Here is a 26289-nt window from a genome sequence, read left to right on the forward strand (position 1 = left end):
TTCATCGCTCTGCTGGTCTGTGATGAGCGTCAGTCCATCAGGGTGTTGTCAGGGATCAAGTCAGGCTCGCCGTGTGTGCCCACTGCTGATTGGCTACCCTTACCTGAGGCCAGAGAAAGGAAAAATTAGCCTTATGTTGCAGCTTCGGGAATCCCAGGAAAGCTCCAATCACCTCTTTCTTGGCCCTAAGTCACCTTCAGATCTCTAACTAAGGCCTGCCTTCAAAACGTCATCACACAAGACCTCCAATGTTTGAGGGATGGATCTCAAATCCAGATTAACCAAATCACTTCTCCGTTAGACCTTCCAATGGCTCCTGGTGGCCGATAGGACGCATGTCAAACTCCCGGCGTGGAGTCCAAGGGTCTTTTCATTTGGCCTCTGTATTTCTGGTCCCACCTGTCACTGTGTAGCGACCAGGGCACCTGCAAGCCACAACCACTGTCTTGTCTGGTGGTTCCTTTTTCTGTGATGAGCTGCTCTGTTCTCAGCTCAAGAACATTTCCCCATGCCCCTCTCTGTCCCAGCATCTCCAGTCAGCAGGCACTCATTCTTCGTCACTCAACTCCTGCATCAACTCTATGCTGAAGTTTTTCTCACTCACTAATTCTTTTCTGACGTAGAGCAGGCATGCTTCCTCTTCCCTTCGTACTCTCAGTTTTTTCATGACCTGCCATGTGTCTCCATGGGACAGGGGTGCGTGAGACTCGGAGCAGGGACTGTGCCCATCTTGCTGGCCATCATAGCTGGTGTTTGGCACTTGGCCTGATACATAATAAAAGCTCTCCGTATGCTTTGGTTGAACGAATAAATAACGAACACACACGAATTGCTAATATGAAGTGCTATTCAAGTTAGTGTAAAATTCTTCTTTTAGTTAATGAAAGAAATAACAATATGAAATGTTTTGGGTAAAATAGCATAAATCCCAGAGTCACTAGAAGCTAATGAAATTGTGCAAGCACAGGTCAAGGCAGGAGAGTTGGAGGCCTTAGTCTGTTCTGAAGCGGGCAGCGAATGCAACGAAGATGACAAGCGTCCGCCTGGTTCCCGTGTTTCTGTCTGCTTGTCTGTGATCTCTTTGAGGGCCGTGGCTACACCCAACCTTGTGATTTGGATTTCAGTGTCGACTATGACATCTAGTACATGGTTGTTTTTCATTAAGTGCTTGTGAATGAGGAAACTAAGGAGCATATACATTCTAATATTAGGCATGAGAAATGATCCTTGTCTTTACCGAGCTTATGCTTGAATAGATAGCAGGCACTGTCTGCTTTCAGGTTTGCCAATCCCAGCACGCTTGTGGAGGAGATAAGATTGCAGGATTGCAAGACAGGCTAGATTTGTCTCCTGGGGTAGGGTTACCATTCAGAGGTATGGGTATCAATCAGTCTTTAGCTCTTTTTTTTTTTTTTTTTTTTGAATCATCCTCTCCTCCCTCTGTCTGAGATTCTTTGCTCCCCCATCACAATTTCCACCAAATGTTCTCAGTACCAACCTATGAAACTCTTAAATATGGGCAGATTTTCCTCTTGCAAAAGAAATTTATAAAACACTTATGGATGGCCTAGAAACTAGGATCTTCTTATCTACTACTAAAATTTCTAGACCTCCTTTGATTCTAGAATGTTTGATGTGTACTGGCCTGCCCAGACTTTGACACATTGCCTTGTCACAATTTGCACAACTACATCCAGCAAATTTCAGGCTATTCAGCTACTTTTAATCATTATCTGTCGTGATTCTAATAAAACCTCCAGATCTATATAATACCCCACTCTTCCCTCCTCCAGCTCTCAGTGCAAAGTTTCCTTGCTATAAATTTGTGATTTATAGATGCTATGGCCTCAGAAGTGACGGAAGAAAAAGATTAGGCTTATTGCCACACCTTTGACCATCATCAAGGTCTTTGGCTAAGATGGATTCCCTTAAAATCCAGAATTATCACTCCTGCTGTATTTACGACTGGATGCATAGGCATGCCTAGATTTAGAACCACCATTCACAAACACATTGACTTCTTTTCCAATGATGAAGTTTTCTGAAGAAGACCCATCACTTCTCAGAGACAGGTTCTGGGATGGAGTTCTGGTAGAAAGATGGGTGTGAGTCCCTGTGCTCTCTGAAAGGCGGGTTTATCTTTGTGCCTCTGACTACCATCATTAAAACTCTGGAGTTCTTATAGTTTACTAAAAATTTCCCGAGTGTCTACCAGGAACCACTGTGGATACTGAGATAAATAAGCCACAATCTGTACGTCTGAATCTCATGTAGCAAGACAGACAGGCAGACATGGAGTTTCAACATAAATTGAGTGTACGGTGACACAGGGGAGGAGAAGCCCACGTGGAAACACATCGAAGAGACATTTTATCTAACCCAGTGATTCTCCAATGTTGATGTATCCGAATCACTCAGAGCACTGACTAGCCCCTTGCTGGGGCCACCCCTAGAATGCCCGACTCAGTAGTCTGGGATTGGACACAAGAGTTTGCATTTATTTATTTATTTATTTATTTATTTATTTATTTATTTATTTATTTATATTATGTTAGTCACCATAGTCGTCATTAGTTTTTGATGTGGTGTTCCATGGCTCACTGTTTGCCTATAACACCCAGCGTTCCATGCAAGAGTTTGCTTTTCTAACAAACTCCCAGGTAATAGTCCTGCTGCTGGTCTAGAATGTACTCTGAGGACCACTGGCCTGAGGGGTACTGAAGGTTTTTTGGAGGTGATGCCCGATCAAATTTAAAAGGGTAAATGAAACACCAAGGGAAGGAATTTCAAGAAAGGAAGGAGCAGGCACAGAGACATAGTGGAATGCATAGGGCCTAACTGTGTTTCTGGAGAATGCAAAGAGCAGGAGCTTCCAGACATAAGAGAAATTGGGCATATCAGTAAACTCTGGAGCATTCCCCCCTTCCCCGGCATTCAGTCCTGGAGTGGTTACTGTAACATTTCAAATCTGTACAATCTGTAAAGAATCACATGATTGCCCCAAATTATGGGTGATTCTTCCCTCCCGGGCTGCATTCAGAGACGGGCCTTATTTCATGTGTCTCTGAAAGGTGAGGGTTGCAGGAGTATTTTAAGCAGGCTGGAAAATTTAGACACACAATGATTACAGGCTACGTGAAAGTGATGTAGAAATCCAGCAATATTCGCTATGGTACCTGTCAAAAACAGAAGTTTAAAAATGGTTGTTTGGTAGAATTCAAAAAACATGCACGCCATTTCCAGTATATCATCAAACACATGGAAGTTAAAGCCCAATAAAACAAAGTCCTTTAGAAAATCCTTTGCATTTTTTTTTGGTTTAATTTGTGTAATTATTACTACCTATAAATAAAGTTGGAGTTTCCACTTATATAAAAAGAGGAATCCTGGTGATATCAATGGAATAATCCTTTTTATTCCATACACTTTGAGCTTTTATTTGCATTAATGCTATTAGTAATAAAATACATTGTACAAAAAAAAGCGTATACAGAGAACAGGCGTAATTTAAAGACTTTTAATAACATGAATCTTATTTTGCACGTTAGAACGTTCCCAGTGTCTCTGAGACATCCAATTTACCTTTCCACGATCTTGTGTTCCATCATCCACCCAGAGGTACCGACCACTCGCCTTACTTTTGTTTCAATAATTTCCTTCATTTCACTATAGTTTTGCCACTATGTATTTTAAACTATATATTTTCTAGTTCTGCCCTTTTTCTGAAATGTGCATTAATGGAACATCACCGTGTACGTTTCTAGTTCCCTTGCAAGTTTTGCTTAACATGATGTTGCTGAGAATTGGCTCTGTAGACAGAGATAGCTCTGGGTCATTCATTTCCACAGCTGTACGATATCCTGTTGTATGAACAGTTGCAACTTACTTGTCCGGCTGCCTTGAATGAACAAGAGGTGGTCTCCATTCACGTGTGTATTTCGTGACAATCAGTGTTCTTAGTGTGCCCCGCACAGTCACGGAGCAGGTGTGTGTTTAGCCACATTAGGTAATATTAAACTATTTTTGAGGTCTTTCGTTAACACATTTTTCATTGCTCCTAGAAGTAGATGAAAGTTCTATTTCTTTTGGCAGATTTTTATTTATTTTTTTGTCAAATTAGGAAAGTGTTAAATCATTGTTTTTTAATCAGCATTTCCCTGATAATTTACATTTATATCTTTATTCATGTTTTCTCTAAAAATCTTTGTTCACATCCTGTGTCCTTTTTTATTTAGGTTGACCGTTTACTGATTTGTAGAGTTTTTAAAAAGCCTAGAGCTCCTCCTTTGTCAGTTATGTTTTCCAAATATTTCCTTATAGTTGTGGTGCATATATATATATATAGAGAGAGAGAGAGAGAGAGAGAGAGAGAGAGATGCAGCATGGGCTTCCCTTCCCCGGCATATATATATATATAAAAATGTATATTTTTATGTTTCCCAAATATTTCCTTATAGTTGTGGCATATATATATATATATATTCATCTTTGATAAACAATTTCTTATATTTCATATGGTTGAAGATATCAAACTCTTCCTTTACAATTTGTACTTTTTAAAAAATTTTTGAGGGAGGAAGGGGCAGAGGAAGAGGGAGAGAGAGAATCTTAAGCAGACTCCATGCCCAGTGAGGAGCCAGTCTGGGGCCTGATCTCACGACCCTGAGATCATGATCTGAGCTGAAATCAAGAGTCAGACTCTTAACCGACTGAGCCACCCAGGCACCCCTTTTTAAGCACAAACTCCAAATCTTAAATTTCCTTCCAAAAGTTTTTAAACTTCACATTTTTCTTTTCACTTTTAAGCCTTTATTATGTTTAGAGTGTGTGTGTGTTTGTGTGTGTGTGTACATGCATGCATGGGTGCACTGTGATGTGTGATATAAAGTATCCATTAACATATTTCAATATGTGTAGTCAGTTGTTTCTATGCTATACCCGGTGATCTGCACTTTTGGTTCTATTTACATATACATGGTTTTCTGTTTCTAGAGTTTTTTCAGTTTCATTGATCAGTCTATCTATATGCCACTACCACACTTGATCCATTATCACAGTTTTAAAGTGAAGTGATACCCTTCAAGGCAATTCCCCATGCCGGGTTCTTCTATTCCAGAAATGCATCAGCTATTTTAGACCCTTTTATCTTTTATACACATTTTGGACTTTGGCTTTTCAAATTCCATTAAAACCAGGTTGAATTTTTATTGAGGATTTCTTTGAGTCTGTAGACACCTGGGGGAAAATCAGCATTTTGCAATATTGATTTTCCACAACTAGAAACAGAATGTATATTTTTAAAATTTATTTAGATTCTTTAAATAACTTGAAATTACATTTATAACTTTTGATATACGGGTATCATTTTCACATTTATTTTTTGGTTCCTTATATTTAGTTGCAACAACATCTGGAATCTTTTTTTTTTTAAATTCAATTTTGAGGAATTTATTTTTCGTATATACCAATGTAATGAATGCAATACACTTTTCTCTTTTTTGAGAGAAGGAGAGAGAGAGACCCGTGGGGGAGGGACAGAGGGAGAGAGAGAGAAAGAGAATCTTAAGCAGGCTTCATGCCCAGCACAGAGACGGATGTGGGGCTTGATCTCGTGACCCTGAGATCATGACCTGAGCCAAAATCAAGAATCAGATGCTTAACTGACTGAGCCCCCCAGATGCCCCTGCCATAAACTTTTATATGTTGGTCTTATATCTGGTAAATCTCCTAAACTATTCTTATTTATTTTTGTTATTTGTTGATGAGACGGTTTGAATTTACTATGTAGAGAATCGTATCCTCTGTAATTAAAACCAATACCGTCCCTCCTTTCGAATCTCTATACCTTCTCGTTTCTTTTTCTTGTTTTCGTGTGCAGACCATGACCTCTAACATTTACATACAGTGGGTGCTATTGTTTATCAAGTGTATTGGTCCGGATAACCTTCGCTGCTAAAACGAACAACTTCAAAATTGAATCAGTTTACACATTAGAATGTATTTGTTGCTCTGGCCACAGTCAGTTGTGTTTCCCAGTTGTGGCAGCGGGCACTTTGCTACATTCAATAACTTCCATCTTGTGGGTCTTAACCCTCAGAGTCCAGTCGACTTAGTAGGCAGACAGAGAAAGTGCACAAATTATGAGCTAAAGTTTATGGGCCAACCCTGGAAATGGTGCACCTCTCTTCCTTTCCCAATCTAATGGCAGGAATTCTGTCACGTGGTCACATCCAGCCAGGAGGGAGGCTGCAGGGGTAATCTTCTGTGCAGGGCTAAGAGGAGACAGAAGATGCTGAACAGTCCTGGTAATACCTGTCATGGCAATTTGAGAAAGTTGCCCTCTATTCCTTGTTTGCTTTTTGCATCTATCTTGATGAACATGTGGTTTTCTTTCCTTAATATGCTAATTTGAAAAAATTACTCTAATGCATTTTCTTTATTTTCCCCACACCTAATGTTCTTTTTTTATTTTTTAAATTTTTTTAAATAATTTTTATTTTGTTATATTAGTCACCATACAGTACATCCCCAGTTTTGGATGCAATGTTCCATGATTCATTATTTGCATATAACATCCAGTGCACCATGCAATACGTGCCCTCCTTACTACTCATCACCGGCCTATCCCGATCCCCCGCACCCCTCCCCTCTGAAGCCCTCAGTTTGTTTCCCAGAGTCCATAGTCTAATGCACTTTCTAATATGGAAAGCAATTTTATATCCAGGGAATAAATCCGATTAGATATATTGTATCTAAAAAATTTTAATGCACCTCTCTTTTTTATTTATTATTATTTTTAAGTACAGTTGACACACAATGTTACGTGCTTGCTCTGGAATTTTTGTGTCTATATTCTGGAGCGAGCTTAGCCAATAGTATTCTTTTCTCATTAACATCTTTGATTTTGTTACTGAGGATGAATTAGACTCACACAATTATCTGCGGATTTTTTTCATCTCTTACTGTTTTTACAATGGAGCTTATCCACTTGTTGAATTATCTGTTCCTTGATTAGAACACAGAATTCATGAGATATTCGAATGTGTGCTTACAAAGAAACTTCCCTAGGCCTATTTCTTCACGGTCACGGTTGGTGCTTCCTAGTTTTCTAAGAATTAGTTCATTTTATCTAAAACTTTGCATTTGTGAACAAAATGTGGCTCGTAACAAATTCTCATTTATATTTTGAATCTCTGCTGTGTCTGTACTCATAGCTTTCTTCCATTTCTGATAGTCTTGTGAGGATGCTTTTCTTTCTTTTTTTCTGTATCGCTTTTCTGACTTGTTTTCATAATTCTTGACAGAATTTTATTATATTTGTTTTTTGAAAGAATCAAATTTATACCATTGCTTGTTTTTCTCTATTGCTTGTTTTTCTTTTAAATAATTAATTTTGGCTCTTATGTATTTTCTTCCTTTTGCTATCTTTGGGTTTTTTCTTCAGTTTGTTGTTGCTTTGTAATTTGGGTTCTTTAGCTATTATTTTCATATTGTTTCCTTTTCTAACAGAGAAATCTTTGCCAAACATGGGGTTATAAAGATATTATTTTATGTTATTTTTTGAAAATTTTATCACTTTACCTTTTGCATGTAATTCTACAATCCAGCAGAAGTGTATTTTTGCTTATGATGTGAACTAGGATTTAAGATTCATTTTTTTTTTCATACAGATCTGCCATTGCACGAAAATCCTACAATTTATGTTTAAGCTTGTCTTTTCTCTACTCTTGTTAGGTGCCACTTTTTCATCCACCAAGTATCCATATATGTGTGGGTCTCCCCCTGAATTCTCTATTCCATCCCATTTCTGTTTGTATTTCTTTGCATCGAACATGTCATTTTAATTACTACACCTTTATAATATAACTTTCTATCTAGTAGAGTAAGTTCTCCAATTCAATTTTCCCCCAAGATTCTTTGTACTCTAATGGTCCCTTGTATTTCCATAAAAATTGTTAAAGCAGCCTATCGAAGTTTCACAAAAAACATCCAACAGAATTTTTAAAAATCCTGCATAATTACATACAGTAAAATTCACAGATCTTAAGTATACATGTCAATGAGTTTTAACAAATTTATTCACGGTGGTTATTATTATAACCAGTGCCCCAGAACTCCTTTCAGCCTGGAAACTTCCCTTATGGCCATTTCTATTTCTGCATCTGGAGGCCGCTGTCTCAGTTATAGGTTCATTATTGAATGTCTCCACAAATGTCAGTTTTCTGTATTTTAAGATAGAAAGAAGACAGATTGCTTGTGTTCCTTGGTATATTCAGGATTTTATTTTCAATAGCTCTCATACTCTCCATCTGTTTGAGGCATTTAGAGGATTTTTGACTTACCGGGAGAATGGCTGGGAAAGCATTTTGTGCTTAGACCATACCTTTCTTCACCAAAACTCAAAGGGCCACCTCTCCATAGTACCTTCCGTCTTCAAAGCCTCCCATAACTTGTTATCCTTCCCTTTCCTACCTGGGGCTGGATACGATGCCTTTCCTTCAAGGAAAGTCTTTATGTAGAATGCTAGTGGGCCCTAAATAACTCATGTCTAAAATCCCTGCCGTCTGCACCCTCATTGTCCCACTCCTTCTAGATTGAAACAGTGTGTCAGTAAAACCCATGGGCATCTTTTGGTTTTTATTATATTTTTTATCTTTGCTGGCAGCTACTTAATTATTTTTTCCTGAAAGATCTCCAGATGTAGTGAGATGAACGTGTCTTGACTTCTAGAGTAATTATTTGGGTTTTCAGTAGAGGCAGAAGTAGATATAAATATGTGTATTGGATCCATTTATATTTTTCTATTTATGGTCTTATAAAAGTGTGCTCTATCGAGCCGTATGACATATAAGTATCTAAAATCTTGTCAGTTTTATTTTATATAAAGTTTTTTAGTTTCCTTTCAACTGTATTAAAGGCCTGGAGTGTATGATACTTTTAAAGGAAAGCTCAAAGATGTATAAAGTGAACAGGGGATCAGTGATGTGAACTCTAGCCTTCACCTCCAGAATGTCTATCCGCCTGACACACGAGTGAAAATTTTAGCACAGGTGCTGGGATCACACAAGACTTTTCCCAAAATACACCTACTTTTCCTCACAACAGATAACTTATGCAGAATATTCGAGTACAGAAAAGGGGATGTATTATGCTGGAGATAAAAACCAACTGTTTTTGTAATATTCAAGACCAAAAAAGAAATTGAGTTGAAACAATTTGGGAGCAAGAACAAATGAAAGGAAACAGACGTGGCATTTAAATTCTGGAACAGGCTACAAAGTGTGGAAGTGGGATTCTTTCAATATTTTGATCAACGGCAAGAAATGTGTAAATTCCAGGGATTGGAGAAGATTGGCATTAATTTGAATCCAGAGGATCTCAATCGCAGAGAACAAGAGACTCTGATACGGTGTGGATAGCACAAGATTCTGGAATCTGCATGTTAACAAAATTACAAGGTGATGAAGGTGACCATGAGCCACATATTGATAAACCGACCTTCTGGTGATCTTTGTGTGTGTGTATGTATGTGAGATATACCTGTATTCAGATGCTAAAGAAACTAAAAATAGGTTTCTTTCTTTCAGAGATTGTAAGCAACACACACACACACACACACACACACACACACACACACACAGGAAGTTTGCCTCCCATCCCAGAACATATCATTTTCCAGGCTGATCTTCCTAATGTCCACATTTAGGTTTCTCTGATGGCTGCCAATTGTAGAAGATGAGAGAAGTAGCAATTCCTCATCCTATAAGCCTATAGACCATTGAGATGGTCTATCTTGTTCTGCTAATGTACTCTTGATATTGGGGCAAAGAAAAATCAGATCCATGGTGTATATAGAGCCTTATGAACGATATTCCCGATGAGTTTAAGGCGTGACGGCTGCACGCTTCTTTTACCTCCATATCAAATATATTTCCAGTGTGGAAGCTGAAAGGAAGAATATACTGCATGTAACACCAAGTTTTGGTAGCTTGCAAATATTCTTTCTCTCTGTCTTTTTTATCTTGTATTCATCACTCATAAAACGGTCTAACTTAAAGCTGTCTTTGGCTTTAAGCATCAAGCAACTTGTGGAAGAAATTATAAGCTTTATTTATGCCAGTGTTTAATATGCTATTCTGGGGGGTTGTTTCCCTTTAATGTATCAAAGTGAGAATTACATCTGTTAATGCAGATGGCTGAAGACAGAACAGAACCCAAAGCAGAGCTCATGCATTCTCCGGCACCGCCCAGCTATGCCCCTTGGTGTAAAAACAAGACAGCTTACTAGAGTAATGCGTTGATGCCTAAGTTTTGAATGGTCATACTCATAGACGTTCATGAAATTCAGTCTGCCATTTTAATACGGGAAAGAGGGGGGGAAAGAGAAATTAGTAATGACCAGAATGAATGTGGTCTCTCCTTTGGCCATTGATGTGCGTTCTTGCCACCTGATAACACATCTAAAAATGTGGGAGCCCAGGACACTCAGAGAGTGACAATGACTACATGGTCTAATCTATGTTAAAAGCTCCAGCTTGAAGGGAAATACTAACAGACAGATAAAATGGAAAATGAATGTAACAGGTTTAGTCCAGCCCAGGCTCTCCTGCTTTGCAGGGATCATTGAGATTCAGAGAGGGACGGACATTTTAAAAGCTCAAATCAAAGCATCTGAAACGTACTCATCACCCCCTCAACCCTCAGTGAATGTAAAATCGGAAAGCTACAGGAGTTAGGGAGAACTGAACAAAATATATCCAGTTGGTTATAAAGTTTTGGCTGTAAAATGAGGTTTTAGAGGAAATTGAAAATGTAAATGCGATTCAACAAGACAGAACATACGATACACACAGTATGCTTGTCTCTGGGGAGCCAAGAGCAGATTGAGTAAAATGAACACACTCTTGTTAAGTGGAAGTACAGTTGTCCACAAAGGAAAAAAATGCTCCTAGGGTGTTTCTATTTATATTTTTGGTGGAATGAGTTGTAATTGTGCCAACATCTATCTTCACATTTTGAGATTATTGGCTGAACAACAGAGAGAAGCCTTGCAGGTTGGGGTTTCCAACCACTGAGAAACTTATATCATGTTCAACTGAAGTTCTTTTGCCAGAATTTGTGCTACAATCTCCCCTCTCCTGCACCATTGGCTCTGCCCCCCTCTGAGGTGCAGAAAAAGATGGAAATAACACAAAAGTCACATGAAATTAACCTTTGAAGTTGATTTTGTACAGAACGATTCTGCTCCTAAAGGTAAGTAAATGAGTAGAACTGTTTCTATAACAGTTATTAGTATTCAAGTGAATTATTTCCTGTATGTTTTAATCAAAAAAGTACTAAAAATGATTGAACTCAGTTTGTGTTGAGGACTATAGGGATTAAAAAAAGGAATAAGATACCTTTTGTGACTTCATAGATCTTAAAATACAGTGAGAAAAAAGCAGGTGTGAATTTTAAAGCACGATGTATTTAAGGTGAGTGTGAAGAACATTGTAATGGAAATAGTTACAAGATGCCAATGATGAAAAATACATAGGGACTGAGGTTTAGGGTAGGTTTCATGAAAGAGCAAAGCAATGTTTTCATAAAGTTGTAGGTAATATTGGTGTTTGGTTATGAATTGAAGAAGAGAAAATATTTGGGGAAGAGAGAGAACAATGAACAAAGACGGTGAACATGTTGGTTTTAGGGAGAAAGGCCATGGGTTGAGGTGACCAACATCTTGAGGGCTGCATGAAGAGCCCATGCAGCAGAACTATGGGCTGGAGATATGGAAGTAGAGGTTGGTGTCAGTCTGTGGAATGGCTGAAATACCATGCTAATGACTCTTGATTTGCAGATGGCGTGAACAAGTCTATGTTTTTGAGACAGAGTGATGTGCACATTGTAGGGGGTAGAATCTGTGAACAGAGTGAGGAAGGGAAGAAGTGTGGAGAAAGAGATTCTCTAAAGGACATCGGTAGGAAACTGTGATGATAATGCAAATACAAGAACATTGTGGAGAAGGAATAAGGACTCGGTGATCAAGTAGGTGTAACAAAATGGGGAAATGCGTTCACTGGGATTCCAGGAATCCAGGGGAAGTCACGCTGGCCTGGTGGGGCTACTCACCAAGAACAGGCAGGACAAGTGCATGTGGGGAGTGGAAGCTGAATGTGGGGGAGAGGTTGCCACTCCCAGCACATGGGTTGGGGGAAACCCTGGTTGGAAGAGGTAGTATTCAGAGGGTGTGGAAGCTGATGGATGCTGGATATGGTCTCTCCTATGTGGCACTCCGTAATTCCCAGGAAAGTTACTATATTCACAAGATCGTTGATTTGAACAGATTTTGGGGGGGTTAGAATTAGATAAATGAAAGATGTTGAGTGCCTCGCTCATTGCAAAACTCCACCCGCATTAGTCTTTCTTTTTTATGGCTTCCTCTCACTCTCATGACTGACGAGCACAAAAGAGAATAAACCAGGATAAAACCAAGATGAAGCCTGCCAAAGAAGCAACCGAGTTGGGAAGGCCTGAGGAAATAGAACAAAGAGTTCAGAGATGTTTGACTATGTGAGCTGGTAGAAAAGAGTTCGGGTTACGTTCACTTCGGTTTGTTACAGGTAGGGAGGTCCCAACTGATTCCTGAGATATTGAGAAGTGAAGAGTAAGGAGCTAAAAGGCTGTGAGGATAACTCGTTTTCAAATTAAATTCCTGGGGAAAAAGGTGATCCTTTTTTAATTAATGTGGAAAGATTAGATAAAGATGTTGGAGCAAGAAAGGTATCTATGAAGCTCGAGGCGCTGGCGAGACGTTAAACAATGTCCAGCAATAGCAATCTGGAACTGCAGTTAGGAGCTCGGGTAACGCTGTGTACTTATAAGTCATTAGCATGGACGTGTCAACTACCACTGAGGGGATGGGAGGCCAGATGGTGAAGACAGAATGTTGGAATTCATCCAATAATTATTTGTCGAACATGAGACACGTCTGAGAAAGCCATCTCAGTGTTGGGGATACGGCAGGGCACAAAGTAGACCAAACCCGTTTCTTATGAGGAATGTGGCTGAGGTGAAAGTGGGGTGAAGAAGATGATTTGGTAAGCGGAGAGAGTGAGAGGAGACAGAGGGTAGAAATTCTTAATCAGAAGGAATGGGTACAGGAAAGAACACATGGCCTGGAGACAAGCAGAGCAGAGTCGAGTCACATCTTACCCACGTTGTAGAAAGGAGGGTCTCCATCAAGCTACGAGTCTCAGTTTTTGGCAGAAGGAGAATTACAGTGTGTGTGTGTGTGTGTGTGTGTGTGTGTGTGTGTGTGTGTGTATTAGAGAAATAAAATATGTTGAGTGCCTCCCTCACTGTAAACATTCAATCTATACTTGTCTCCCTTTCCATCCTCTCACCCTGATTACTGAGGAATACCCTAAGCGCCTGCGTCTCTCTCCCTCCCTTGGACTAGCTTTCTTCTGCTCACAGTATAAATGCTAAGCTTCCTCCTGTGGCCCAGGAGGATTTGCATATTGATTTCCTCAGCCCCACATCTGCGTGTGCTCTGGGGATACTGTTCTTCACGTGGCAACTTCAACATTGTCAGGACCGGCTGGATTGCCCTGTGTCCTTCCCATTTCACTATTCATTGATGGTTCATTCAGATTTCAGCTTCACTTCCTCAGGAAGGCCTGCCTTCCCGGGCCAGGCCACGCCACACAGCTGTACTCTCTATCGAAGCCCAGTTCTCCTTTGTGACACCTTTTACATAAATAAATAATTAACAGTGTAATTAGTAGATAAGTGTCCACAGCCCCCAATAGAACATAGCTCCAGAACTGTCTGTGCCCCAGTTAGCAGTGAGCTTGATCCATGGCCACAGAATAGAGGTACCGTCTACACCTGTTGCATCTATGAATAGAGCACAAGGCAGACATCCAATAAAAGATTGCTGAATCAATGAATGGAAACCTAGGAGTAATATATCAGGATGATGCCATTGCAAACATGCCCTACCTTCTACCTCTAGCTGGAAGCAGAAGGGCACGTTAGAAAAACAAAAATTCATTCTTCACCACGGTAACGTCAGGGTCTAGGGTCAGGTCATGCGGTAATCCCTTTTAATCATTGTATGTGTCTATCACCCATAAACATTTCTAAACATTTAAAATTCTCTTTTATGTGTTTAGGTTGTACTAAGTCTTACACAGATATTATTACAAACACTTCCTTCGCCCTTTCCAATATAATATTTACTTTTTGTGCAACAACTTGCACTCGCAAACTTTTCTCTCCCTCTGTTGCAATTCAGAATTTCTAGTATTAGCTCAACAGCCCGATCAGTTTTTGTCCCATTCTGGATGGAAGATTCTGACACAAAGAGCCTGAGCCTGACCTAGTGCTTTCCCATGATAGGCTTGCATGTCGAAAGCTTTTGTATTTTCACTCGATTGACTAGCTCACTTCTTCTTTGGGCTTTTCTCCTCCTTTTGCATTTTTGTATCTTCTTGGAGGTACAAATGCAGTAATACACACTGGGCTTTTAGTATTCACAGTGTCTGAGGGTAGGCAGATAATTTCATACCAATTCATGGTCTTCTTTCATGAGTCTCTGGGTTGGACTAATGTTCTAGTACCCGATAATTGCAAATGACTATGTGGTCACACTGAATACTTTAAAATCACAGGATAAATAAGAGATTTAAAAATAGTCCACCATAATGAAATATACTACAAAGTCAAATAACTGAATTTTTATAATCACTCCATAATGTAAAGCAATGTGTCTTAGAAACAGATAGACATGGGCCGAACATCTGATTCTGTCTTTTATTAATTACGTGACTTTGGCTAACACATTTCCTAGGTGTCAGGTTTATTTCCTGCAAAAGTAGACCATATCTAGTCTCTACTATTGCTTTGGAGATTAAATAACAAATGATGAATTAGCAGAGGTGGGGACAACTTCTCAGAAAATGGGACTTTGCTTTGTTGTTTCTCTTCCTTTCAAATAAGAGTATCTATTTTAGAATATTCCTTTTCTGGGACACCTGGGTGGCTCATATGGTTAAGCATCTGCCTTTGGCTCAGGTCTTGATCTCCAGGTCCTGGGATCGAGCCCCACGTCGAGCCCCACGTTGGGCTCCTGGCTCAGTGGAGAGTCCGCTTCTCTCTCTCCCTCTGCTTCTTCCCTTATGCATGCTCTTTCTGTATCTCTCTGTCTCAAATGAATAAATAAAATCTTTAAAAAAATAGAATATTCCTTTTCTCCAACTTCTTCGCTGTTCTGTCACCTCCTTTCTTTGCATTTTCCTTCCAAATTAATGTCTTTATAAAGCTGTCACAATTTGGAAAATTCATCTTACAAATTATCTTTATAACATGTAAGTAACTATTGTGACTTTGTCTTCCAGAACAGTAATATTTCTATACAACTTGTGTTGATAACCTAATGCAGCATTTAGTTATTCAAAATTCGCTTTTATGCGAACAGATTTCTTTTGAATCATTGAATCAGGAATGGTCAAAACAGAAGGGTTGGGCCATCAAAAACAGAGGGTATCAGCATTCTGAAAACATTTCTGATGGAAGAATGTTTTATACCTGTGGACTTGGGGGAGGGAGAGCCGGTGGGTATGAACTCAAGCTGGAGACAGGGAAATCAGTCATCCAGGGAAGAGAAATACTGTTAAAGCATAGATCGTCAGAGTTCCTCAAGAGTGGATTTCCTTTCTTCTTTATATTCGTACTTTTGGTGCCTCAAGCAGCACTTAGCACTTACTAGGTACTTAATACGAGTGTGTTGAACTTGACTAAAATTTATTACAATTCTCTATTACAAACCCTTCTTTATGTAAGTTTGTTTTTTTCTTTAATTTGATTGCCCTTCTTTTTTAAAAAGTAGAACTATCAGCAGCTGAAATTAGATATTTTTTGCATCTTTCCAACTAATTACCAATTCCACACATGCTTAAGAACCAAAACATTGAGTTCACATCCCTGGAGTAAACACATTGTCAGCTCCACTTTTTTAAACCGTAGATTAAAAGTTTTCACTAATTAAGTTTTAAAGCATACTCCTGCTCTACTCAATAATGGATTTGGTTCAATGAGAAAAGTTGGCGTTTCAGGTTGAAAGTAAGTGGTTTGACAAACTGATCCAAACGTCTGAGGAAAGAGAGCTGGTCCTCAGTGCATGTGAGCCAGTGCATCCGAGATCCCAAGTTCATGGAAACCTCTGCCGGCCACACAATGACAGTAACCTTGGCAACAGCAGTAACAACACTAACAGGGACCTGCCACGCCAGATGACAACATCTGCAAGAACTACAACACTGCTGAATGAGCGATTATGAAGGATAGGCAACATACTAACCACTTTGCGTGCATTTTCTTAGTAAACCCTCTCAACAGTTCTTGAAGCTGGAGGGTACTATTAGCTTGAATTAAAGACAAAGAAAACGAGACCTAGCTAACACATTACTAAGCTTTTTAAAAACATCTTTGTATGTCCGCCACGTCCATTAGCTGCCGGAGTGGTAATATTTCCAATAAAGTTGGGCCAATGAGCTAATGATTTAACTTATTGCACTAATCAAAGTCTTAATTTAATTAATTACGGTCTCTGCTTAGTCGTCAGAGGTGGCCATGAATAAGAGTGAAAAGAGACTAACAGGTGGGAACTGAGACTTCTGAAAATATTCATAAAAGCAGCCAAATGCATGAGTTTGGGATTGGGAGCTGATATCAAGTTGGTGTAAGGAAAGGCAGCATATGGTTAGAATACTGAAAACCTCAGTGAGGGAGTTTTACAAGGATTGGGTCTGTCTTGCCATCTTTCTATGCTGATTACTCAGCCTAGTATTTGGAACGTACGAGGAATTCAATATACCTTCATTGCACCAAATCACATTTTATTAGTTCCTCTCATAATATGTATGAATCTCTAGAGATATGTATGTTTTCTATATACAGTTACAGATTTTGCAGTTGTATACACATTTCTGAAAAATGGAATTTATTTATTTATTGAAAATGGAATTTATTTTATTTTCCTGGAATATCTTAATTTCTGCCTGGACTTGCCATCCTGCCTAATAGCAAAATATTTAATTTAGTTACTTTCAAAAATATCAGTCAACTTCAGTGATTAGTCCTCAGTTGTTTCAGACTTTAAAATTACTCAAATATATTATCTTTTCTTGTCCTCTTTCTTGGGCTTATGTTTTCACTGGTTAATAAGGATAAGACATCATTTACATGTGCCCAAACACAAAGCAGATTTTTATTTCTCCAAACTTATACCTCAGAAGAGAGGAAGTTATCTTACTTTGCATTACTCACATTTTCTCTTATACTGTTCTGTCTCCTTCCCTTCCTCTCCCACCTTCTATTTTGAGTAGCACAATACTACGTAGGGGGTGGTGGGACACATAGCCTGAAATGAATAATTCTGGATGCTTATGGAGATCACCTGATGGCGTTGGAAACCAAAAATAGACAAATAGATTTAATACAGATTTATCTTAGTTTCCTCAGTGTATTCACTCATCTTGCAAGTTAAGGGTTAGCATAAGTAAGCCTTTAAAAAATGCCTTTAAAAAGCAAAAGGATAAATGATCATATGGAAGAGACCAACCGGGTATCTCAATTGCAGAGGAGACGAAAAGTGAATTTTCGAAAGTTTTGCAGAAGGATGCTTGGGGCCTGGGGCAACATTTTATTTCCAGCAATTCAATGCTGCACAAGATTCAAAACATGCTGTATTTCAAACAACCGAGATGGAAGTGAGGGCGATGTGCCCAGAACACGATGTTTGGTTCCTCGAAACGTGATGATGTCCCGGCAGAGGTCATCACTTGTGTCAAGAATGCGAATAAACCATTTCATGACATAGGAGATGGAACATTGCTGTCTGTGATTTTAAATGTGCATGTGTAATTAATGAATTCGATATTATGATAAGCAGATATTTTTTGATTTCTTCTATAATTGTAAAAGTCGCTATGTATGTGTTCATGTTGACCAACATGCATTTAACAAAATGATCTAGTTGAAAGAGCTTCCTTCCTGGGGTCACCTTGTATTTGAGTGCGTATAAGGCTTCTCTGTGGCTGCTGGTCTGCCAGGACTACCCCCGAGAAGTAGGGAGTTGTAGGTCCTGACTCTTATCACTCTTCACTTATCACTCAACATCTGCTGAGACTTCTGTCCCTCTGTCCTCTAAGCATGTGGTTCAGACCAACACCTTCAGTAGACCTCTTTAAATACTCCTTTCTGTGTTGTGACCCTTTTTGCTGGCTTCTTCACCCCAACTGGGTGAACTTCAGACTGGTTCCCGAAGTTGCTGCTGGGTCTCGGAAGGTTACTTGTCTCACGATGCAGGTTGTCTCTGAGGTGCTAGGCCTTCTCAGAATTCCAGGAAGAAAGCAGGGCCTAAACCTATTTCACCATCAGGATCTCAAATGGACATGGGACTTTGATGCTGTTCCCCTTACAGCTTCAGTCTGAGGAGGGGCAAGGGCCAGCCAGCTGCCATAGCCCACCAAACTCTAGCCTTCTCTGTGAACTCCCCTTCCTTCTCCTCAGTTCGGAATACAAACAAACAAAAAAACTCATATCTTTTTTTTTTTTTACACTGCATGTTCTTTCTGGGCACTCTTGTCTTACTACTTTGTGAAAGTTAAGATTCACTCTTAGCCTGGACCCACAGACCCCTGGACCCACGGACTCATGGCATAGACACGGTTCCTGGTGTGAAATAAATGGAAGGACCCCTGTGTGGACAAAAAAACTTGAACTCAGATTATTCAAGCCTCTAGTCCCAGCTAACTACCAGCCTATGGAAGTTACTGGGGAGAAAGGAACAAGTTCAAGACACTGCAAAGTAGCAATTGACTGCACGAAGACTGTGATGAGTGCTCTGTGACAAATGACCCAGGTTTTTCAACAAACATCTAACTTAAAAGGGGAAGAAAGATTGCTCTAGACTAAAAGAGACCTAAGAGACAGCTCAGTGCGGTATGGGAGCCTTGTTTGGATCCTGAATCAAACAAACCCATTTAAAAACCACTTCTGAGACCAGGCAGGCAAATTTGAACCTAGACTGGGTATTAGGGAAGAGTAAGAAGTTGCTGGTAATTTGGCTCAATGTGATAACAACATTGTATTTATATAAACAACCAATAAACAAAACAACGACAAACACATTCTATGAAGATATTTCCGGAAGAAAGACATAGCTGAAATTTGCTTTAAAAGGATGAGACAATATGGGGCGCCTGGGTGGCTCAGTTGGTTAAGCATCTGTCTTCAGCTCAGGTCATGATCCCAGGGTTCGGGGATCGAGTCCCACATTGGGCTCCTTGCTCGGCGGGGAGCCTGCTTCTCCCTCTGCCTTCTACCCCTGCTGTGCTCTCTCTCTCTCTCTGACTAATAAATAAATAAAATCTTAAAAAAAAATAAAATAAAAGGATGAGACAATAAAGTGTCAAAATATGACATAAAATTGTGTTGGAGGAAGTCATCAAAAGCATGTGGCTGGTGGTTGCCCCTTGAGATGGACCTGGACAATCAGAGGCTCCCTACCCCTTCCCGGTCCTTGACATGTCCATCCCAGCACGCTGCACTGTTCCCAGTGGGAGGCATTTCAAGGACTCAGCCTTGAGACAGTGATACATTGAGAGTATCTGAACTATACACATGATTGAAACTTGGTGAGGCCTCTATTTAAACTTGAAAGATTCTAGCAGGTGGTGGGGAGATCTACCCTTTCTTTGGTCTGGCTGTGGTCTCTGTATATAGGGGCTGGCTTCAGATCATAGCCAGGGAACTCCCAAGGCTGTGAACCGACAGACTGGCACGTGTATCTAGTTGAAACTGAGTGATGTCTACAGGAGGATCATTCTTACATGTTTTGCTTCAGTAAACATTTGAATGAACACAATAAAACCTAGAATCCAAGAATTTGAAAGCTGCGTCTCAATTCTAGATTTTCTCTTGCCAACACCACCCTTTACCATGATGTCCAGCACTTGTGGCCACAGGGAACAAGGGCTTAAGGATGCGGGAGAACAAAGATAATGACAAAAAGTATAAAATTTAATCCCATCATGTGTGCCTTTTAAAATTCTTTTCTATTAAAAATGAAGCGGACTTGAACATTTTCTGTCGTCTGAAAAATTTGACATCTCACACCAACATTGTACAGTTCATCAACTGTGGGCAGAAGTTCTTGGGATTTATGTCATAGACAATTATTTAAAATATTTTTGGATTTATGTGGTTATTTGATCACTATGCATGCTCTCAATTAATCAATAGTTGGACATAACCAGTGTCCTGGGGAGATTCACAACTTCTGTATTTTAAAAGGAAATTCTCATGCTAGGAAAGGTTGGAATCCCCTTATGCAGACAAAGGCAACTGTTTGATAGAAGTTTTTTTCTTTTCCACCCTAGGGGCTTTTTGACCCCAAGATAAAGAGAACGTTAGAAACAAATGTCAGCTTTCTGGCTGGTGTCTGCAGCTATCTTCCATGTCCTGGGCTTGTGCCTATTAGCCTTTCTGTTTGCATCTCCGCATTGAAGGCGGACAGCTTGAAGGCCTCGTCAGTGTTCTTAGACCTGCCCATGGCCAGGCCTGAACCCCAGAGGGTGGAGAGGGTGTTCTTTGAACTGAAAGATAATCCCGTGGATCGTGTTGCAACATAAGCAGAGAGGGCCAGGAAGGAGCTTTGTGTGATTTGCTATCTTGGGAACACTTTGAACCTTTTTCCCTGGTTTTGCCCCTTGGCCACTCTTAGAAATAGCTTCTCCTCTACTCTGTCTGTGGGCTGCAGGATGAATACGTTTAAGAGAAAAATCTGCTCTAGGATGGGTTTCGTTTCATTGCCCGAACTCCCGTTCACTAGTGGGCCTTCATGGGGTTGTTTCTTTCGGGCCTTTGTTGCCTGTGTCTCTGGGGCTTGTTTACCTTTGGTATGTAAACCTCTAACACCCCAACTGTGGTCACTCTGGGAACAATCCATTGGGAGCTTCAGATGGAATGAGGGGGAGGAATCAGAATTCACTTATTCAGTTATTGGAGGGAAGAAAAAACATCTTTATGAGAATTGTCTCTTATTGCCCAGGGCTATGGATACAGATGATATTTGACATTGGCTGAAAAGTTGCTTAATTATTCAGTTTCCGACACGAACACTTATTTGTTGACATTTAGACCTTCATCCTAAAGAAGAGAGCAAAGATGTTTTTAAAAATTCCTTTTTTTTTTTTTTTTAATTTGAGAAAGCGGAACAGAGAGCACGAGCAAGAGAGAGAGCATGAGCAGGGGAGAAGGGCAGAAGGAGAGGGAGAAGCAGACTCCCCACTGAGCAGGGAGCCCGATGTGGGACTCAATCCCAGGACCCCGGGGATCATGACCTTAGCCGAAGGCAGACGCTTCACTGACTGAGCCACCCAGGCGCCCCCATTTTTAAAAATTCTACTTGTGTGCCAGATAGTGGCGTTTGATATCTCTCTCTGCTTTTCAATGTCTGCAACGATTTCCTTTCCTGACTAAAACAATAAACATTTCCAGATTACGCTTGGAAAAAGTAAACTGCAAAAGCTTGTTTTTACATGACAGGGCCTGGTTTCCTTCATGAGCCCCCTTGGATCCCATACCTACGTGAATTATAAAATGGTCATTCAAGGGGAAGTGAATTGCCTTGATCCGAGGAACAGAGAATCTGAAATTCTATTCCTTTCCATTTTAGAGTTGGAGGGCCTTCCACGCTGATGGATTCCTTCTGCTTCTTTAATTGCCTTATTCTGAAAGCATACGGTGCAGCAGTTTCCACAATGGATTGCACAGGCCTCCTGGCAGTTTTTGACTCTAGCCCCATGAACACTTCATTATGGATGCCTACTGCCCTTGATTTAGTGTTTTGATATTTAGTTACCATGGTTTTAATATCATTTCTATGACAACTCCCTTCTTCACATCTTCCCACCCTAGGGTCTCTCTGGACTGCCCAAATCAGTGTACCTGGAATTTAGGCCATGACTTTCGTAACCAGGAGATGCCTTGGTGAGCTCACATTTACCATGCGCCCAAAGGGCACGCCAGCCTCCGCGGACACCGAGCTCAGGAAGCCCCGCAGTTCCCATAGGTCAATCCCAGGATGCCAGGTCGCTGATGCAGAAAGCCTCAGCCCCCAGGGATGATGGTAATCAACTCCAAAGCACCAGGCAGCTGCTCTATGCAGTGGATTTAATTCACATTGCATAGTAATGCTCATAAGACGAGGACCCTGGGGATATGTTACGATGCAGGACTTCTCACAGAGGCTTATTGCTTTTCTCATCAGCTTCTAAGGCTGCTTATGAATTCCGCACGGGTTCCTCTTTCCCTGCAGGGGAGCATTTGCATAAAAAACAAACTACTGGATAAACAAGACTTCGCCAGTTATCATTCCTTTTAACACCCCTCCATGCAAGGTTGGCAGGTGTGCGTTTGGGTGCCTTGTCCAGATTGTGTGTACCTGAGCTCGCGGCTCTCACTGCTAAACTGCTTCACAAACTCCTGGCTTTTCTCTTGCCCCAAAGGAAGCCCTCGCCCTGAAAAAATGGACTGAAGTCACAATGAGCAGGGCCTCTTCCTCTTACCTCCTCAGCGCTGGGTACGGATTTTCTATGTCTGATCTAAATGGCCCCACTGCATTACTCCAATGCTCTTAGAACGCCACTGGAGTTGGCTAATTGTAGTTCAATGTTGCAGAAAGAAACCAATGCCGGGCTTGATGTGTTCTGCGTGTCTTCTTACTGGTGGGCTCCGTGAATCCCACATGAAACAAATGGCTTCCCGTGGGATAAAAGGAACCAGAAATGCTCTCCCCCGCCAAAAAATACCCACGCTCCCTGTTCCCTTGAAATGTACATGTCACAAGGCCGGAGGAGACGGGGGTAAAACAAGGACAACTTTGGAATCCAACAGACTTGGATTCAGATAACACTTTAATGATCTCCTGATTAGATGTGGGTGTTTAGGAAGCTCTTAGATTTATTTTGCTTATCTGGTAGGAAAAATTATTAATTTGTATTTATTTTGTTTGATTGAAAAATTACAAATGAAAAGCATGGCTGTAGTAACAAGTCTTAACACTGCAAATATTCACTGAGAAAATAAATGACAGTCACACCGTCACCTTCCCCATCTGGGCCCCCACCCTAAAGACACACGTGGATATAGTCAATATCATCTGTGTGCCGACAATCCCTCGTTCGCTTCTGAATTTAGAGATACATTGGAAAAGAGCATATAGAGGTATTTTTCTTTATTTTGTTTTCCTGACCAGATTGTAACATGTATCGTGATATCAAGGGGGTGCTATATGCACTCTTTTCCAACTCAATTTCTTCACTTAAATTTCATGTCCCCTGCAGGGACTCTTCTGCTTTCACAGCTTTAAAATATTGCAAAATCTAGATGTTCTGTAATTTACCTGACTATTACTTATTTATGCAAAATCAGATTTACCTTTTTTACCATGAAAAATGTACTAAAACAAATGTCCTTATAGTTACATTCTTAAGTACTGCCGCTTTTTTTCAGTACAGCACATTTTTTGAAGTGTAAATACTGCGTTCAAAGACTGTGACCATTTTAATATTTTTGTTCCCTGCCAGGTAACTTCCAAAAATTCGTAATGATCTGCATACCCACCAGCAATATATGAGAGGGTCCATTTTCCCACATGCTTGTCAGATCTGCTGTTCTCAATTTTTTTAATTTTTGCCAGTTTCATGGTTGAAAATGGTTATCTTGCTTTTATTTGAATTTGCATCCTAAAATGTGTGGTGAGAGTGTTCACAGGGAGGTCCTATAGAAGTGCTCGATGAATCAGAACAGTTAGCAAGAAATCATGCTTAATACAGTTTCCCCAGGAGCGAAAATAGTCTTGCTCCGAATCTTTCTTGAACTTTGGGAGATGAAAAATCACCACGAGGAAGGTAGATTACAAAGAGTGCAGAAGCAGGGTATAGAGATGGTGCTTGGCCAACGCAGGCGAGTATTGCCCTTCCATAATATTCCAGAGGACTAGCCTGCTGGCAACATTAGACTTGCACCCGGGGCCATGTTTTGGCCTTGCCCTCTGACTGCTGGTGGGTCAGCCCCTTCAAGCTCAGTTTTCAACAAGTAATTTGGCAGCTGTGGATCAGAGTTGTGTTGTGAACTTTGTGTCACACACCCGAATGAGGTACTTAAAAAAAAATAAATAAAATTACTTCATGTGTTTCATATGCTTTCCCTGATACTTTACTAAGGTTTCCTTTTTTTGTGTATTTTATTTTTATTTTTTTAATTTATTTTTTTAAATAATATTTTTTTATTATATTATGTTAGTCACCATACAGTACATCGCTGGTTTTTGATGTAAAGTTCCATGATTCATTAGTTGCGTATAACACCCAGTGCACCATGCAATATGTGCCCTCCTTAGTACCCATCACCAGCCTATCCCATTCACTAAGGTTTCCTATGCAAAAGAAATCCAAACGGTGAGTTCATGTCCCCAGAATGAAGGCGTGCCTTCCTCACAGACCACAGGGACCACTAACTAAGCCTCGTAGCCTTATTCTCAGCACTCGCCTTATCCTAAGCACACGCGGGTTTGGTTCAATGAAGAAAGAATTTGTCAGATTGCAGCTCGGAGGTTAGATGAACTCTTTTCAAACTGTGATAAGAAATGCACACACTCACTTGATGTATGTTAGCAATAAAATACTCTGAATTCCCACATTTACATGGGAAATGACAGTAGGGACGGAAACCTGCACTGAACCTGGATTATAGATCAGGTGTATTTCTAACTTTAAAAATAAATTACATCATCTAATCCTCAATACAATCTTTTGAATTCCAGATAATAATTACCCCATTTTATAGCCAAGGCAGGTGTGGTGAGGCTTTCACTTACACAAGGTTCACAGATTTGGTCCGTGAGGACCAAAGAGGAGGTATGGTTTGAACCAAAGGCATCCCGGTTTGAGGCTAAGTGCTTCTTTGACTGTGAACTGGTTTAGACTCATCAGTTAGTGAGCAGGTGGTATATACTCACCAAATCCCCTGTCCTCACCCCCTCAAAAAAAAAAAAAAAAAAAACCACACTAAAGTATAAATGAATTGCCCAATAACAAAGAGCAGTAAAGCTGCTTAAAATGGTAACGTCGGGCAACGAGTCAGCCTCATCCATGATATTCATAAAGTAATTCTGCTGCACAGTTTCCATGGACAGGATTAACATTTCACTCCTTGTCACGAAACCTCCTTACGGTATCCGCTCGGTGTGGTTAGGAAGGGAACTACGCCGGTTACTGTAACAGAGCTGATTGAATACAAGGATTTGGTAACCAGTTGTTAGAGAACGGAGAATGTTCGAAGGGGACACGGACTTATCACAGGGAAAAGTAAGTGCAGGCAGAGACAGTGGGGGGTTCAGCTCTTAGAGAAGTAGCCCTGCACACCTGGGATCCCGAGCCTGACGAGGGGGTGCCCACTGGCTGTCCCTCGGGCATCGTGAGGCTGGTTTGGGGTGCAGAGAAAATTGCAAATAGGAACCCCCAGCCACTACATACTGTAAGAGTGACAAATGACAAGGAGAGGGGGCAAGCAGAAAGTTCCAACCTTTTTTAAAATTCCATCCTCCAGTCTTCCCATCACCCTCAAGAGCCTCTCCTGACAGAGTCTACTGGGGACCCGGTGACAACCCAGAAGTGAGGCTTGTAGAGTTTCATCCCCAGTAGTACAAGACTGAGTTCGAAGCTGAGAGAAAAATACTTAATATGAGCACATTCCACACTTTCAACTGCTTACCATCCTTTCTGATCTTTCCACACATATTTCAGCTTCCATACTATGATAAAAATAACTTTGTATGTCCCCCTAACAAGATGCAATTTCTTTCTTACAAACAAAGATGCTCTAGGTCTCTTCTTAAAATGAGGAGAAAGAGAAGAAATTTATCAGTAGAAAAATATTTTCTAGGTTACTTGGAGATACATATATATATATATATATATATATATATATATATATATATATTAGAAATATTGAAAAAAAACCACTTGTTTTAGGCTGTTTACGCTGCTTTAACATATTATCATAGACTGGGGGGCTTAAACAACAGACATTTATTTCTCCCAGCTCTGGATCTGGGAAACCCAAGATCACGGAGCCTGATGTCACGTGAGGGCCCACTTCCTGGCTTGTAGATGGCCATCTTCCATTGTATCCTCACATGGTAGAGAGCAGAGGGAAAGGTTCTCCCATCACTTC

The sequence above is a fragment of the Ursus americanus genome, chromosome 1, assembly GCF_024610735.1.
Source record: "Ursus americanus isolate L20-20 chromosome 1, mUrsAme1.1.p, whole genome shotgun sequence".
Taxonomy (NCBI): Eukaryota; Metazoa; Chordata; class Mammalia; order Carnivora; family Ursidae; genus Ursus; species Ursus americanus.